Source organism: Carassius gibelio, chromosome B14, assembly GCF_023724105.1.
Source record: "Carassius gibelio isolate Cgi1373 ecotype wild population from Czech Republic chromosome B14, carGib1.2-hapl.c, whole genome shotgun sequence".
Lineage (NCBI taxonomy): Eukaryota > Metazoa > Chordata > Actinopteri > Cypriniformes > Cyprinidae > Carassius > Carassius gibelio.
The window spans coordinates 16,020,446-16,033,239 of record NC_068409.1 but is presented as its reverse complement, the minus strand read 5'-3'; the positions used below and the strand labels follow the sequence as shown (position 1 = coordinate 16,033,239).

The following is a 12,794-nucleotide window of genomic DNA, read 5'->3' as shown; positions in this document are numbered from 1 at the left end:
TGGTCCTCTCGCTCGTGTCCGCCGCTCACGCGCGCGTTTACAGCGCTAAATTAATCATCTTTGCTAATTATTATACATTTACTTCATTGTCAGCTTCAGGTACTTCATTTATTATTGTTCAATGAACTGTTTGAAACAAAAAAAAGGTTGTATTTCTATTCTGTCCTAGATGCGTGTTCCATCTACGCAACATTGACAGATAGCTAACAGGAGTCAGAAAAGGGCAGAAGCAGTAGTAAAGTTGAAAGTTTTACTGTTTTGTTCTTTCCTCTTCTTTCTCTTTTTTGTAAAACTGAAATATACAAAGATTACAAATGTCTTGTTACAAAATATTCTCAAAATAAACACAAATGAATTTCTGCCGTTTACAAATATTCTCTGAGCACATATTAAAGGCTATAATCAGTTCTCTTAGTGTAATTATACACAAATTGCCATCACTGTTGAATAGTTCGTTTTTAAACTCAAACTAATGAATTACAAATATTTATATACACATTCATGCAAAAACTGCAAAAAAGATAAACTTACAGGCAAAGCCTTTCTGAGGCACAAAAACGTGAAGAAAACAGAGAGATGACTTGTTGGCCCACCACACAGAAAGAAACTGGAACACAGTGGCTATTTCCTGGTTAACCTCTAACCCAAGAGTCACATGACCTAAACCAACCACTAAGAAAATGGTTTACAATAATCAATTTCTTTGTTATAACATCAAACTGCCACAAGATGGTGCTAGTAAATAAAAAACAAATGTATGTCATGACACTCCCCGCCTGGTATTGTTTAGATACCACCATATAACCTGAGAATGTTCACATAAGACCTCACAAATATCAGTCCTCCGTCGGCATGAGCAGAACGGTTTCCGATATAGGTCTGAGGAATGTCTTGATTGTCCCATTCCTTGCAACTCTTAGTTCAACCGTTCTGACTCTTTTGTCACTGCTGGGAAAAGTCTTGGTCACAAGAGCCATAGGCCATTCATTGCGCTTACTTTGAGCATCCTTAAGAAGGACAACATCACCCTCTCTTAGATTTCGTTGTTCCTCTTGCCATTTGCTTCGGCTTTGAAGCGTTGAGAGGTATTCACGCCTCCATCTATTCCAGAAAGTATTAGCAAGATGTTGCACCCTTCTCCATTGCTGTCTATGGAGATTGGTTTCCTTGAAGTCACCTGGAGGTGGGAGGAGTGTATGACCCTTTTGAGTTAGGAGCATGGCTGGCGTTAACAAGAAAGGTGAATCTGGGTCTGTTGAAATAGGAACAAGGGGTCTTGAATTGACGATTCCTGTAACCTCTGCCATCAAGGTGGACTACACATCATGTGTCAAGCGGGAAGGACTGATCTGTTGGAGCATGGAATCTAGTATGCGCCTGGAGACTCCTATCATCCGCTCCCAGGCTCCTCCCATGTGGGATGCGTGAGGTGGATTGAAGACCCATGAACAACCCTCTCCACTCAGGTACTTCCTCACACTAGGCTCTTGAGGATCATTTACCACAATTTCCAGCTCTTTACAGGCTCCTACAAAATTGGTCCCACAATCAGACCGAATTTGTTTGACAGGACCTCGTAGAGCAAAAAACCTTCTCAAGGCGTTTATAAAGGTGGATGAATCCATACTGTCAATCAGCTCAATATGTATGGCACGAATACTCATACAAGTGAAAAGAACAGCCCATCTTTTGCTGTGAGCTTGTCCTCCTCGCGTGCGCCTTGCAACAACTGTCCAAGGTCCAAAAACATCAAGACCGACGTTCGTGAAGGGAGGTTCAGTGCTCAGGCGATCGATGGGCAAGTCCGCCATCTTCTGCTCAGTTACCTTCCCACGAAGCTTGTTGCATACGATGCACTTGTGTACAATGCTGTTGATAAGCTTCTTAACACCAACAATCCAATACCCTGCATTGCGGATAGCTGATTCAGTAAACTAGGGCTGTAGTACTCGAGTCCGGTCTTGGACTCGAGTCCAGACTCGAGACATTTTTCTGTCGTCTCGGACTTGTCTCGGACTCGTTGAATTTGCACTCGGACTTGTCTCGGACTTGGCCATTGGACTCGCCAAGTCTTCTAGTTGGTCTCGACCGAGTCCAGCAAAAAAATTAAATAAAAAATGTATCCTTCAAAACAAAACCACATTTGCATGATGTCGCGACTGAAAACGTGTGGAAAACGCTAGGCGCGCCGCGCTCCTTATTTCCAAAGCACTCTGTAGCCTGCGCTTGCGCTCCAGTGGCGTCTGCTGTTGCTGGGCAACCATGACCCGCTCTCCATGATGACGCAGAAGTTTCAGCAAAGAATAAATGGAAATCACTTGCAGTAGCTCTGCTAATAGATTCATTTAAAAAATGGCTATCCTTGTACAACTATGATCATCTGTTTCTCCATCTTGCCTTAGCTTTCAGTATTGTTCCGGGAAAGGATGTGCATGACCAGCGGTGCACTTACTGCGACCTGAAAAGTTTAGATGTTTCTAATTTAATTTTCTACCTGTTAGATTGTGTTTTATTTACGTCTACACCTAGATAGCCTTTTTTTTAATCAATAAACGCGTATTAATGTATAGCCTTATGCAACAATTACATATGTAAATTTTAAAAACTTTATATATGACATTACATATTTACATTTTCATGTAACAGCCAGTATTTGTATCTGTAACAATCACAAAATTTTTCCTATCTGCATTCGGATACAACATCGTACAGTTACTTGATAAGACTGTTATGACTTTTTATATATTTTTTCGTAGTTATCACTGAACAAGTATGTCGTGTTAAACTGAAATAATTATTAATTTCTAAAATAATATTTATCATGCAAGCAGAGAGATGTCATGACAAACGTTTAGTGATCATTTGAACACGACTGAATCCATTCAATGCACACATTCTCATTACGCAGAACACTTTAAGCGAGTCTTAATGTTAATGAACTTCACTAAACAGATGTGTGTGTTCCGCGCAAACCAGCAAAAGGTAAAGATGCAAACATGTAGGACAAGTAGACAATGTATCCGTATCTAAGCTGATCATTAGCCTACTCTTGAGAGAGAACTGGTTTGGTTTTTGAGAGACTGAGACGCGCAGCGCGGCTGTTTGATTAGTGAGCGCGCTGTGCTTATTCCATTCATTCGTATCATGGTAGCCTAAGCTTTCAATATTTGCCTTTTAAATATATACAAATAATATAACGTGTAGCTATGATGTATTATTATAGGTAAAATTCCTCTTGCAACGCTCTGATTTCTGAGAGATGCACAGAGAGGCGACAACAATGCGGTGTTTGATTTGCGATCTTTTCACTCAAAGTTTACATTCATTCACTTCTGGCACTGATCCCCTGGCTCATGTTATCTAGCAAACACCAGACTGTGTCAGCTTCAGCCGAGTATTCAGGCAGAATTATTCCTTGAGCGTTATTCGTTTTTTAAGCCATTATCCGTGCCATTCCGAATAAGGTATTCGGCTTCAGGCACAACCCTAATTATTACATTACATATTTTATTTTTACATGCAACATAGATAAGGTCATATAGTAACAGCTCCACGCAATATTGTAATTCTAAAATTCACGTCGTACTTGCAAACACTTTGTATGCATTATGATTAATACATGCTGGAGTAGTTGATTGTTTCCGACAGTGCTCGACTAGTCTATGCAAGCACAAGCACAGTATGACAAAAATGTCGCTGTATTTATGTGCGCATGTCCAGTAGAGCCAAACGTATCCATTCCAGCCTTGCTGTGCGCATTTGTCATATCCCGAGCTTTGCGTGTGTCTGTGCACTGGGCCAATTAGGCATAGTCATATACATTTTTGACCACAGATATAATGTCAACAAAAAATAAAGTACATAAAAATTATTTGACCTTACAGTTCCAAACTTTGTTTGTTTATCCAAGTTTAGCTCCCAGGGTCGGACTGGGGGTAAAACCAGTACTCATTAGCAAGGCCCCAAAGAAAAGAGAGGGCCCTTGAAAAGTATGAATCTAAAATATATATATTTTTTCCTGGATATTTTCATGGGTGGGGGCCATGGGGGCCCATCAGGACTGCCTATGCATAGGGCCCAGGATCTTGTTTAACGCCCCTGTTAGCTTTAACCCTAATTATACACACTTGAACCTAATCAAGCTCTTACTAGACACACTAATCTTCCAGGTGTTTTAAGGCCAGTTGGAGCTAAACTTTTCAGGACATTGGCCATCCAGGATGTAGTTTGGAGACCCCTGTCCTACAGAGTTGTTACTTTGCACATGCTTTTTGATCATTACAAATAATAATGTAAAATGATTTTCTTAGAATAGGAGATATGCTTTCTCTCGCATCACAAACATTATCAGTAGTTAAGTATGTGGTCTTGAAGAGGACCCTTTTTTCTTTCATTTGGACTCGGTCTTGGACTTGGACTCGAAACTTTTGGACTTGGACTTGACTTGGACTCGAACCTCTTTGGACTCGGTCTTGACTCGGTCTCGACTAGTCCTGGACTTGGACTTGACTTGGACTCGACAAAGCCGGACTTGACTACAGCTCTACAGTAAACACACGACCCTGATGCTTGACTCGATCATGGTAATACTCCACAAGTAGCTTCGCAGCATGACTGCGTCCTGGAACAATCAAAGGAAACTTCTCTTGGAGATCCAAAGTTGCATTTTTAAGCCGACCTCCTATCCTGAGAAGACCTCTACTATCTACGTAAGGGTTCAGTTTTTTCAGAGCACTGTGCCTCGGGATGTCATCTTTTTTGGCGATGCAGGTGAACTCTTCTTGGTAAGCTTCCCTCTGAATACTCTTGATTACAACTTCCTCTGCTTGTAACAACTCTTTCACTGTACGCGGCTTAGCACAGTAGTGCCATGAGCTGCAGGCTCTTTCTCTATCATCAGACGAACTGTAAGTCTGAGCGACATGTATGAGAAAAGCTATGGCTCTGACTAATGACCTCCAAGAAGAGAATCGCTCGAACCGTTGACATTCAAGATGAAAATCATCGGATACAGTAGTAGCAAGAGGACGAACTTCTGTGTCCAACTCTGGCCCGAGGAGGTCAAATTCCCTCTCCTCCAGGGACAGATTCTGATCCATTTGCGACAGGAAGGCAGGTCCTGTAAACCAGGTGGTGGTGCCCAACAGAGCTGCAGGAACGGAGCGGGTGGCATGATCTGTAGGGTTATGCTTAGTAGACACATAGTGCCATTGCATTGGGTTTGACACTCTATGGATACGCTGCACTCTGTTGGCTACATATACATAGAACCGTCTTGTCTGGTTATAAATGTACCCCAGGACGACTCTACTATCCGTGTAAAACTCCACAGCATCTAAAGTGAAGTCCAGCTCATTTGTGATTGTCTCTGCTATCTCTGCAGCTAAAACCGCAGCTCCTAGTTCCAGCCTGGGAATGGTATGAGCAGCTTGTGGAGCTAATTTGGCCTTCCCCAATACGAACCCAGTGTGGCATGCTCCTTCGCCATTGATGACACGAAGATATGCCACTGCTGCAATCGCTTTGACAGAAGCATCCGAGAAAATGTGGAGTTCCTTCCTCAGAGCTGTAGAGAAAGTAGTATAAACATATGTTCTAGGAATCTCCAATTGTTTGAGATCTTGTAGGGATCTCCTCCATGCATTCCATGCTTCTTCCTTGTCTTCAGGGAGAGGAGAATCCCAGTCACAAGTCTCACCTGAGAGTTCTCGTAGCAGGAATTTCCCTTCAATGATGACAGGGGCAACGAACCCAAGTGGGTCGAAGAGACTGTTGACAGTAGCCAGTATCCCTCTCCGAGTAAAGGGCTTCTTAATGTTGGTTACATGAAAGGTGAATGTGTCCTCTTTCACATCCCAGCTAAGTCCGAGACTACGTTGGATGGGGGTAGGGTCAACTTCCAAGTTTAGATCTTTGAGTCCCTTCGCATGATCTGTGGTCGGAAATGCATTCATTACTTCCTTGCTATTAGAAGCAAACTTGTGCAATTTTAAATTTGAAGTTGCCAGCATTTGCTTTGTTCGTGTCAACAGATCGATTGTTCCCGCAGCTGTGGGTGTTGACAAAAGTCCATCATCGACGTAGAATTCTCTCTCTACAAAGTGTCTGGCGTCTGAACCATATTCCTCCTCACCATAAGCTGCTGCTCGTCGAAGACCATAAATGGCTACAGCAGGAGATGGACTATTACCGAACACGTGCACCTTCATGCGGTATTCAATAATGCCTTTGCTGGTGTCATTATCCTTGAACCAGAGAAAACGAAGGAAGTCTCTATCTTCCTCTTTCACAATGAAGCTGTGAAACATCTGTTCGATGTCTGCAGTTACAGCTACCAGCTCCCTTCTAAAACGTAGTAAGACTCCCAAGAGGCTATTATTTAAGTCAGGACCAGAGAGAAGAACATCGTTCAAGGAGATGCCCTGTTTTTGCGCACTGGAGTCGAAGACAACTCTGATCTGACCAGGCTTCTGTGGGTGGTACACCCCAAAGGTAGGTAAATACCAACATTCCTGGCCTTCTCGAAGAGGAGGGGCTACTTCGGCATGGTCACGATCAAAGATGTTCTGCATGAAGGTAACAAAATGAGACTTCATCTCAGGCTTCTTTTCCAGTGTGCGCAAAAGGGAGGTTAGGCGTGTAAATGCCTGTTCTCTATTATTAGGGAGTCGTTGACGAGGTGTTCTGAATGGGAGTGGTGCAACCCAACTATTGCTCTCGTCCATGAACATGTCTTTATCCATGATGTCCAAAAAACGCCTGTCTTCAATAGACAATCCAACTTTATTATCCTCCTTTGTCCTCTCAAAGATGGTATCTCCTATGGCATAGTCATCAAAGATGAAGGTGCCGTGCGCCAGAGATATCTCAGGCGGAGGCTTGATGTCAAACTTCTCCCTAACGCTGAGTTTGTTGGGACATGGAGGAAGTAGAGAAGGACGTCCATTATCAAGTACATGGGTACGGTAAGCACTAAGTGCTGCAGACCTGTGGACAGATCCTAAGCAGACGTCTCCGACTACGACCCATCCTAGGTCTAGTCTTTGTGCGTAGGGTGCGTTATTAGGACCATTATGCTGCTCCCGTACTTTATGAACCTGAAGGATGTCACGACCCAAAAGGAGAAGAATTTGGGCTTCTGGATCCAAAGGAGGAATGCAATGCGCAATGGGCTTTAGGTGAGTGTGCCAACGTGCTGCATCAGGTGTTGGTATCTCGGCCCTGTCGTCTGGCATATTGTTGCATTCGATCAACGTTGGCAATTTCACCTTCATAACTCCATCTAAAGACTCTATAATGAAACCAGTAGCTCTTCTTCCCACAGTCTCTGTCACACCTGCGCAGGTACGTAGAGTATATGTTGAGTTCTCTCCTTTGACATGCAGCAAGTCGAAGAACTTGGTTCTAGCGAGCGATCTATTGCTCTGGTCATCCAGGATCACATAAAGCTTGATTGCTTCTTCTGGGTGGCCTTTTGGGTAAACCTTAGCCAGGCAAATCTTAGAACATGACCGTGAACATTCACCGTAACCACAGACTTCTGTACACTTGGAAGTTATAGCAGGTTGAGGCGTGTCTTTCTCTCCCTCCCCGCCATGATCAAATAAGTTTGAAGGCGGTGGTCCTGGATGAAGCGCTGCGATATGAGTATCACTGCCACATTCCTTACATTTAATAGCTGCCTTACAGTCCCTAGCCAGATGAGTGGTTGTTGCACAACACCTGTAGCAAACACCTTTCTCTTTTAGAAAAGCCTTGCGCTCATCCAGAGGTTTGATCCTAAAACCTCTACAACGATTGAGAGGGTGGGGCTTCTTATGAATTGGGCAGACCTTATTCACATCATCCAATTCATAGTTTGAGCTGTGTGTCTGACTCACAGTCGCTGCTGACACTTCCGTCTTGTGAGTATAGACTGAGCTTTTTGTTTGTCTCTTGAATTGCTGCTCTGGTTTCAACACACTATGGATTCCTGAAGACAGAGCAAAACTTGGATCGTTGCGTGTTCGAGCCTCTCTGCAGATGAAATCACAGAAGAATGAGAATGGAGGAAAGGCGACTTGATGTGCTGATTTGTACTGAGAACCTTGAGCCATCCACCTCTCCTGAAGACTGTAAGGTAACTTATCTACGATAGGAGCAACACCACGTGCGGTGTCAAGATAAGTAAGACCGGGTAGGTAGCCTTCATGTTTCGCAGACTCCACTTCCTGTAGAAGATCTCCAAGTTCTCTAAGCTTTTTCGCATCTTTGTTGCTGATATTTGGAAAGCTATCAATCCTGTCAAAGAGGGATTTCTCTATAATCTCTGGAGAGCCATAGCAATCCTCCAAGCGCTCCCATGCTTTTCCCAAGCCTGCGTTTGGATTACCTGTGTGCACAGCTCTGATCCTTCGCACATGTTGTGAAGACTGTTCTCCCAACCATCTAGACAGAAGGTCTAACTGCTCAGCAGCTGACAGGTGCAAACCTTCAATTGCGTTGATGAAAGAGGACTTCCACGCCCAATAATTCTCGGGACGATCGTCAAATTTGAAGAGCCCTGAATTAACAAGCTCTCGGCGTGCTAAGTACCTGGCGACCTCACTCACATTAGTGTCGTTGTTGAACGATGATTGTGGTGTTGTTTTATATGGAGAAGAAGTGAAGGGTGGAATTTGGTATTTTTGACTAGTTGTTTGCACTGACTTCTGAGGATGCTGCGTTATACTCTCAGTATCAGGTTTATTGTTAGAATCTCTGACATCCCAAGATGCTAAGCGATGATGCCTTGGAGGTGTCTCAGGCCTCAACACATGGACAATGGGCTTTAGAGGTAGTTGACATGGCTCATCTCCAGCTGGAGACAATAACCTCAGTTGAGACTGATTCATGACGTAATCACGAGTGCGATCAGAAACTTCTCTCACATCAGAAATCCTTTCTCCGAGTTCACTATCTGCTGCTGCCTCCAAAACCTTCGTCTCAGCAATGGCTGCTGCCACCTCACTTTCATGCTTTATAGCTGCCAGTGACGCTTCCATGCATGCCTCTGTAACTTTCAGTTGAGCTTTCTCAATCAAGATTTCTGATTCTTTTTTAAGGAATTCAGTCCTGGCCCGTGCAGCTTCCAGTTTAGCGCGAGCCTTGGCAGCAGCTGCGCTAGCCGATGAGCTTCTAGATCTATTAGTTGAAGCAGAAGCTATAGATCTTGTTTCAAATGCTTGACTTCGCTCTGTAACTTCCCCAGCCTCCATAGCTTTCTCAGCCTCCGTAGATTTCTCCGCCATCATGAATTGCTAATACTGTCTAGGAGTACAGGGCGTGATGATGAACGAGGAATGATGGAGTTGAAGCTTGCTTTCTTTGAACTTCAGTACCTACTGAGCGGTTGCCTTTTTACTATTCTGTCCTAGATGCGTGTTCCATCTACGCAACATTGACAGATAGCTAACAGGAGTCAGAAAAGGGCAGAAGCAGTAGTAAAGTTGAAAGTTTTACTGTTTTGTTCTTTCCTCTTCTTTCTCTTTTTTGTAAAACTGAAATATACAAAGATTACAAATGTCTTGTTACAAAATATTCTCAAAATAAACACAAATGAATTTCTGCTGTTTACAAATATTCTCTGAGCACATATTAAAGGCTATAATCAGTTCTCTTAGTGTAATTATACACAAATTGCCATCACTGTTGAATAGTTCGTTTTTAAACTCAAACTAATGAATTACAAATATTTATATACACATTCATGCAAAAACTGCAAAAAAGATAAACTTACAGGCAAAGCCTTTCTGAGGCACAAAAACGTGAAGAAAACAGAGAGATGACTTGTTGGCCCACCACACAGAAAGAAACTGGAACACAGTGGCTATTTCCTGGTTAACCTCTAACCCAAGAGTCACATGACCTAAACCAACCACTAAGAAAATGGTTTACAATAATCAATTTCTTTGTTATAACATCAAACTGCCACAAGATGGTGCTAGTAAATAAAAAACAAATGTATGTCATGACAATTTCAGTAATAATTCAAAATTATCAAAATAAAATATATAAAATAATGGTTTATATTTTAATATCCTTTAAAATATAATTTATTTTTGTGATGTGCAACTGTATTTTCAGCATCATTCCTCCAGTCCTCAGTGTCACATGATCTTTATAAATCATGAAAATATGATGATTTATTATTAGAACTATTAACAGTTGTGCTATCAAATATTATTTTGGAATCTGCGATACTTTTTTAAGGATTCTGCGATGTATAATTTTTTTTAAAGAACAGAGTTTATTCAAAATATAAATCTCTTCTAACAATATTAATCTTTGATATCACTTCTTATCAATTTAACACATCCTGAATAAAAGATTCTAAAATCTAATAAAGAATACAATTTCTTATAAAAAAAAGGATAAAAATTTACTGACCCCAAACTATTGAACTGTAGTGAATATTGTTAGAAAATATTTATATTTTAAATAAATGCTCTTCTTTTTAACTTTTTATTTAGTGGTTCATATAGGTTGTCTACAAACCGGAAGGTTGGTGGTTCGATCCCTGGCTCCACCTGACTAAGTGTCGAGGTGTCCTTGAGCAAGACACCTAACCCCAGCTGCTCCCGATGAGCTGGATGGCGCCTTTAATGGCACACACCGCAGTCGGTGTATGAATGAGTGTATGAATGAGTGTCTTTAAATTACATTCTGTTACTTAACTAACCAATTTAAATGTTTAAAACGCTGTTTAATGTGAGGAGGAAAAAAAAGAACACGGCCCCTTTAAGAAAAAACGCATGTGCTGAATAGGGAAGAGATCGAGAACGTGCTAATTGAGATGAAGAGACGAGAGGTGACGCTGACAGTGATCGGTTGAGTAAAGAAAAATAACTTTGACTTTATGATTGTAAATGTAATTTGTTCTGAGATGCTACATTGGCGAAATCTGAGATGGCGAGCCACCCGACAAACCACTGAGGAGAACAGAGACTGTTGTTATATATCAGCGACCTGTAAAGGAAAGCAAATTCACCTGGGTATTCTCCATCCTGGTAAGACTGTAAAGACTGCTATATTTTCCTTCCTGCAGACAGCAGTTGGACTGAGTGACTGACTGTCACCAGAATTGTGCGTACAGAATTGTGAAAGCAACTTTGAGAATTTTGTAACTTTTGTGCATTTTCTTATTTATTTATTTTTTTCTCCCTTCTTGAATGTTGAGTTTGGTTGTCTATCATTTGTGTTAGATCAAAGAAAAAGGTTACTTTGAAGCAGTCTAAGTAATACTGCATAGCAGAAACCACTGAATAAGAAAAGAACCGAACTTAAATTGATTAGAAAGGCCTAAAAGCGAACATTAAAACTTTATTAGATCTGAACTAAATAGGATAAAACAACTAGGTGAACAAAACTAATTAAATTAGCGCTAATAGATGGAAACCTATAGGGAAAAAAGGTAAACAATCGTTTGATATTTTGTTTTTATTTTATTTTGTGCAGATCTGAATCAACCGAGTCGCGAACAGGCTCCGAAGTGCCGATCTGAAATCAACCGAGGGCGCGAACATGCTCCGAAGTGCCGATCTGAATCAACCGAGTCGCGAACAGGCTCCGAAGTGCCGATCTGAATCAACAGAGTCGCGAACATTCTCCGAAGTGCCGATCTGAATCAACCGAGTCGCGAACAGGCTCCGAAGTGCCGATCTGAATCAACCGAGTCGCGAACAGGCTCCGAAGTGCCGATCTGAAATCAACCGAGGGCGCGAACATGCTCCGAAGTGCCGATCTGAATCAACCGAGTCGCGAACAGGCTCCGAAGTGCCGATCTGAATCAACAGAGTCGCGAACATTCTCCGAAGTGCCGATCTGAATCAACCGAGTCGCGAACAGGCTCCGAAGTGCCGATCTGAATCAACCGAGTCGCGAACAGGCTCCGAAGTGCCGATCTGAATCAACCGAATCGCGAACATGCTCCGAAGTGCCGATCTGAATCAACCGAATCGCGAACATGCTCCGAAGTGCCGATCTGAATCAACCGAGTCGCGAACATGCTCCGAAGTGCCGATCTGAATCAACCGAGTTGTGAACAGGCTCCGAAGTGCCGATCTGAATCAACCGAGTCGCGAACATGCTCCGAAGTGCTGATCTGAATCAACAGAGTCGCAAACAGGCTCCGAAGTCCCGATCTGAAAACTTCGACCAAAGAATGTAAAAAATAACTCTATTTCTCTAATAACTCTACAACTCTATGAAAGACTCAGATCACATATCTAAAAATAAATCGCTATAGTAAAAGAGAAATAATAAGAGGAGTGAAGTTTCCTCGGGTTCTGCTGTGTTTGTTCCTCACGCGCCTCTGACGCTCTGCGGTGCGTGTCCGCCGCTCACACGCCCGTTTACAGCGCTAAATTAATCATCTTTGCTAATTATTATACATTTACTTCATTGTCAGCTTCAGGTACTTCATTTATTATTGTTCAATGAACTGTTTGAAACAAAAAAAGGTTGTATTTCAGTAATAATTCAAAATTATCAAAATAAAATATATAAAATAATGGTTTATATTTTAATATCCTTTAAAATATAATTTATTTTTGTGATGTGCAACTGTATTTTCAGCATCATTCCTCCAGTCTTCAGTGTCACATGATCTTTAGAAATCATGAAAATATGATGATTTATTATTAGAACTATTAACAGTTGTGCTATCAAATATTATTTTGGAATCTGCGATACTTTTTTAAGGATTCTGCGATGTATTATTATTTTTTTTTTTTTAAAGAACAGCGTTTATTCAAAATATAAATCTCTTCTAACAA

The 12,794-nt window shown here is 41.8% G+C and overlaps 1 long non-coding RNA gene across 1 annotated transcript; it reads right to left on the bottom strand.

Annotated features, from left to right (window-relative positions):
• Positions 1 to 236: 236 nt before the first annotated feature.
• Positions 237 to 2,905, bottom strand: LOC127971428 (uncharacterized). The gene is made up of 2 exons (XR_008156848.1): positions 532 to 2,905; positions 237 to 292 (listed from the first exon to the last, which is right to left on the bottom strand). It is a non-coding gene; the product is annotated as an uncharacterized LOC127971428 (long non-coding RNA).
• Between the last annotated feature and the right edge of the window lie 9,889 nt (positions 2,906 to 12,794).